Below are 5,114 nucleotides of genomic sequence, written 5' to 3' on the forward strand. Positions count from 1 at the left end.
TGGGGAGGGGCTTCAATGCCATAGAGTCCAATGGCCAAAGCGGCCATCTTCTCCAGGTGAACTGATCTCCAGCGGCTGGAGATCAATTGTAATAGCAGGAAATCTCCAGCTACTACTGGAGGTTGGCAACCCTACTTGAGGCTCACCTGGCACCTTCCTTCCATTCTTTTAGGCACCAGGCTGAAGAGTTTCTGCTCACCCAGGGCTTGATTGTTTAATTCAGGTTTAGTCTGGAAACTGGGGAGGGGCCGTGGCTTAGTGGTAGAGCATCTGCTTGACATGCAGAAGGTCCCAGGTTCAATCCCTGGCATCTCCAGTTAAAGGGACTAGGCAAGTAGGTGATGTGAAAGACCCCTGCCTGAGACCCTGGAGAGCTGCTGCCGGTCGGAGCAGACAGTACTGACTTTGATGGACCAAGGATCTGATTCAGTAGAAGGCATCTTCATGTGTTCATATGTTCAAACTAATTTTAAACTGTCATTAGTCTGTATATAGGGATAAAGATAAAAGAGCCACACCGGCAGCAGGAGATAAAAATAAGGCCCAGGCCAATGGTGCGAAATAGGTTAAGAAAACCTTTTTATTACTCAGAATAGAATTTCCCTATGTGTTTCACCCAAGAGGCTTCTTCAGGAAAATCTGTGGTTATTACAGTAGTTCTTAAAATGAGTATAAATTCTGTAGCCTACAGAATTTGTGCTCATTTGAAGGACTCCTGTAATAACTACAGATTCCCCTGAAGATGCCTTTTGGGCAAAATGTGTAGGGAAATTCTATTCCGAGTCATAATTTTTTTAACCTATTTTGTACCATTGGCCTCGGCCTTATTTTTATCTCCTGTATATAAGGATGCCAGCCCCTAGCTGGGACCTGGAGATCCCCTAGAATCACAGCTTATCTCCAGACTACAGAAATCATTTCCTCTGGAGAAAACGGCTGCTTTGGAGGGCGGGCTCCATGGCATTGTACCCCACTAAGGTCCCTGTCCTTCCCAGGCTCCACCCCCAAATCTCCAGGAGTTCCCCAACCTGGAGTTGGCAACCCTACTCCCCCCCAACTCCCACCAGTGGCCAGGAGGACCTGGCAACTCTATCCATATAGTCTGTTTTTGGGTTGGGCTGGGTTTTTAATGCTAGATTCTAATTAATATCTTTCTGTCTAACAATCCTACGATACAGACGATCATTTATGTTGGCTAGACTGAATGCCATTCCAACAGGGGAGTTAATGGATCGTTTAAATAGGGCACCGTATCGTAAGAGAGTATGTCAGTGTGGTTCTGGCCAGCTGTGACCTGCTCAACGAAGCTAGAGACAGATGGATAAAGGCTTTTATCTGGGACACTGTTTGTGAATTGGATAATTTGAAGGTTCTTTTAGCAGGGGTGGATTTTAATACTACGTTGGCAGTTGCCAAGTTTTTATCTCAGCCAATCAAAATAAAAAAATACCAATTTCCTTATTGTTTATATAGATATCTGTTTTTATGTAAGTATGTGTGTGTTAAGTGCCGTCAAGTCGCTTCCGACTCATGGCGACCCTATGAATGAAAGTCCTCCAAAATGTCCTATCTTTGACAGCCTTGCTCAGATCTTGCAAATTGAAGGCTGTGATTTCCTTCATTGAGTCAATCCATCTCTTGTTGGGTCTTCCTTTTTTCCTGCTGCCCTCAGCTTTTCCTAGCATGACTGTCTTTTCCAGCGACTCTTGTCGTCTCATGACGTGACCAAAATACGATAGCCTCAGTTTAGTCATTTTAGCTTCTAGGGTCAGTTCAGGCTTGATTTGATCTATAACCCACTGATTTGTTTTTTTGGCAGTCCACGGAATCCGTAACTCTCTCCTCCAACACCACATTTCAAAGGAATCTATTTTTTTCCTATCAGCTTTCTTATATATGTATAGTTCCTTTTTAATTTCGATCTTAGTGTGACGTTGTTCAGGGCCAAATTAGCCATATGAACAGTATCATTGAAGTATTAATATCTTTCAGTGTTTTTGTTTTTATTATTTGGTATTTTGTAAGCCATATTGGGCAGGTTCCTGGAGAGGCATTGTGTAATTTTTCTAATTAAATGATCGAATACCTTTTTGGCCCCAAGTGTGTGTGGGGGGGGGAATGACACAACAAAGAGGTTGGTGTGCCAGCAAACAAAAGGGGAGTGAAAGAAATGAGGCCAGAGATGCACAGAGCAACCCAAGCCCAGCAACACCACCAACATCTCAGGGGTTGTCCTTAGAATCGGCTGGTGCCTGTACAATGGGCATAAGTCATGCCATGCCTTTCGCCCTTGCTGCTGGCTCCATCAGTGCTGCCAGTGCCTCAGGTGCTAAGGCGGAGATCTGGCCCTGCGCACCAGACAAAATGGTCTGTGGTGCTTCTGTCAGCACATGTGCTGGGGGTTGCCTCTATTGGATGAGTTGGCAGGAGAGAGACAGCGTGGTGTAGTGGTTAAGAGTGGTGGTTTGGAGCGGTGGATTCTGATCTAGAGGACCGGGTTTGATTCCCCTCTCCTTCACATGAATGGTAGAGGCTAATCTGGTGAACCCGGTTGGTTTCCCCACTCCTCTACATGAAGCCAGCTGGGTGAGCTTGGGCTAGTCACACTCAGCCTCACCTACCTCACAGGGTATCTGTTGTGGGAAGGGAAGGTGATTGTACGCTGGTTTGATTCTACCTTAAGTGGTAGAGAAAGTCGGCATATAAAAACCAATTCTTCTTGGAGGGCTTTAAGAGGGGAGTGGACATATTCATGGAGGAGAGGGGTATTCATGGCTGTTAGTTAGAATGGATACTAGTCATGCTGCATACCTATTCTCTCTAGTATCAGAGGAGCATGCCTATTATTTTGGGTGCGGTGGAACACAGGCAGGATAATGCTGCTGCAGTTGTCTTATTTGTGGGCTTCCTAGAGGCACCTGGTTGGCCACTGTGTGAACAGACTGTTGGACTTGATGCGCCTTGGTCTGATCCAGCAGGGCCTTTCTTATGTTCTTATGTTCTTCCTCTTCTATAACGTAAGCAGAAAACCCAGATTAAATTTTCCAGTGACAGCTAATCTTCATGAAAATGTTGCTTCTGGTGGATAGGGGACCTTGAGGAATAACATGGGGGAGCTGTAGCAGGAAGGGGGATTCAGTGGAAACTAACAATTTAATCTGTATCCAACCCAAAGTCTCAGCAAAGAGCACTGGTCTTCTAGCCCCACCCCTTCGCCTTTGATCATGCCCGCTTAGCACTCTCCCTCCCATCTTTTAGAGAAAAATGACCCTGTAAATGTTATGCTGAGGTCATCAGCTGAGGAGTATTCCCGTTTAACTGGTTTGTGGATCAGCGTTTAAATGTCAGCTGAGAGAGGACTGCATCCCAAATCGGCCCATCTATTACTGCAAAAGACTATTTTAAAGTGGGGGGAGGTTTTCATAGTGAGGAGGAAGTGGTGTTGCCTGTCCAGGAAATGTGCAAGTTCCTTCCAAACAAAAGGACAATAGACCAGAACTGGCAATAAATCGGTGAAAGTTTAATGCTTGCATCGCAAAGGAAGGAAGCCAAAAATAGAACAGTGGGTTTGGTGTGCCGCTCTGAATAGGGTAAAAAGCTTATGGAAAGTCAGCTGCAAAATTTCAAAAGAAAGCGCTCAATTGAAATAACACTTGTGTCTCTGGAAGGAGGGGAGAAAAGGAGATCCTACTTTCTTCTCCCGGGGAGAGTAGCGTTTCTGAATTGCCGCATCAATAATTAAGTTGCTGCCTCTGTGCGGCAAAGCCCATGCCGCTCTTTGCAGCTCTTCTCCAGCTGTGCCTCCAAAGAAATGTCAAAGCTCACCACCCTTTCAATGGGACATCTCTTCCCCAAAGAGGAAACTGGGGGAAGGAGATCAAGGGAAGAGGTTCCCAGGTGTCCCGGATAGACAACAAATTCAAGCTAATTGCAAGGCTGGTGGGGTGGGGATTTATTATCAACACTCCCCTTATGTTAAGATCATGTATGTGTTCTTTGTTCTTTCTTTCTCTCATATATAAAGATAATATAAAAAATAGGTTTAAAAACCAGAACCGGACTCTTCTTTTGCTACTGCAGACGTGGTTTCCCTTCTGGAATTCTCATATGCAGAGAGACAGGTCATCATTTTGCTCACTGAAATAACTTGACAATTACAGAGGGCAAAATGTACACTTCCTAGCATGCGTTCAGATCAGATCATATTTATTAATACGGCATATGCCAATAAAACAACAATACATAGATTTGGGACCTAGCATGAGTGGATGAAACTGTAAAACGAGAACACCAGTTCTCCTTTTGGTGAGAGACTGGCAGGATGCGGAGGGTCACATTATCCAGAAACTCAAAAGTGCGATTTGAACCATAGGTCAGTGCCTTGGATGAGTTGACAGGAAGATTGCATAATGCCAAAGAAGCAAGCATTGTTTTCGGTATGCAAAAAACAACGCCCCCCCCCCCAAAAAAAGAAAAAAAGATTACAGGGCTGGAAGAAACCACTGTCCTTCCCCAGCCTTTCTTCAGGACAATGAACCCATCAGCCAATTCAATAGGTGATAACTTCCAGAGGTCTTCAAGGGATTGAATCAACATCCACCTGTGTGTTTTGGATAAAGCTAGTTTGGGGAAGAGGCTTCCTGTCAATGTTTTATAAATGTCTGTGAAATCGCCCCTCTTTTTCAGCTAATGTTTTCAGAGTGCCTGGCAACTGAGTCCAAAACATTTGCTCGTACAGGCAGAGTACCATTGCTGGGTTGCCAGCACGTAATCTCACGGTTTATGACAAGATGCCACTGCAAGGGTGGGCACACCTCCCTTGAACCAATTTTTCCTGGCACAGCAATCCTGGCTATGGAGCTATTCCAAGGGCAATTTTGTGTGCATGCGGGTCTGTTTTTGTGAGTCAGAATGTGGGCATGCCACCTGACATTCCCACATTACACAATACATCTATTAAGTACTCACAAGCCTTTGGAAATACTCAGGTAACTTCAGTAGAATGTCAGGGTGTGAAAAAGTTTGTGTGTTTTTTTTTACTCATTTCACTGTCCATTAGTATTCCTGTTCTTGTTATTACCTTTCTTTTGATTTTTTTGTTTGTTTGTTTCCTT

The 5,114-nt window shown here is 44.6% G+C and overlaps 1 non-coding gene across 1 annotated transcript; it reads left to right on the forward strand.

Moving 5' to 3' along the window:
- The first annotated feature begins 247 nt into the window (after positions 1-247).
- Positions 248-316, forward strand: TRNAV-GAC (transfer RNA valine (anticodon GAC)). The gene has a single exon. It is a non-coding gene; the product is annotated as a tRNA-Val (tRNA).
- The last annotated feature ends 4,798 nt before the right edge of the window (positions 317-5,114 follow it).

This window comes from Euleptes europaea, chromosome 9 (genome assembly GCF_029931775.1).
Source record: "Euleptes europaea isolate rEulEur1 chromosome 9, rEulEur1.hap1, whole genome shotgun sequence".
Lineage (NCBI taxonomy): Eukaryota > Metazoa > Chordata > Lepidosauria > Squamata > Sphaerodactylidae > Euleptes > Euleptes europaea.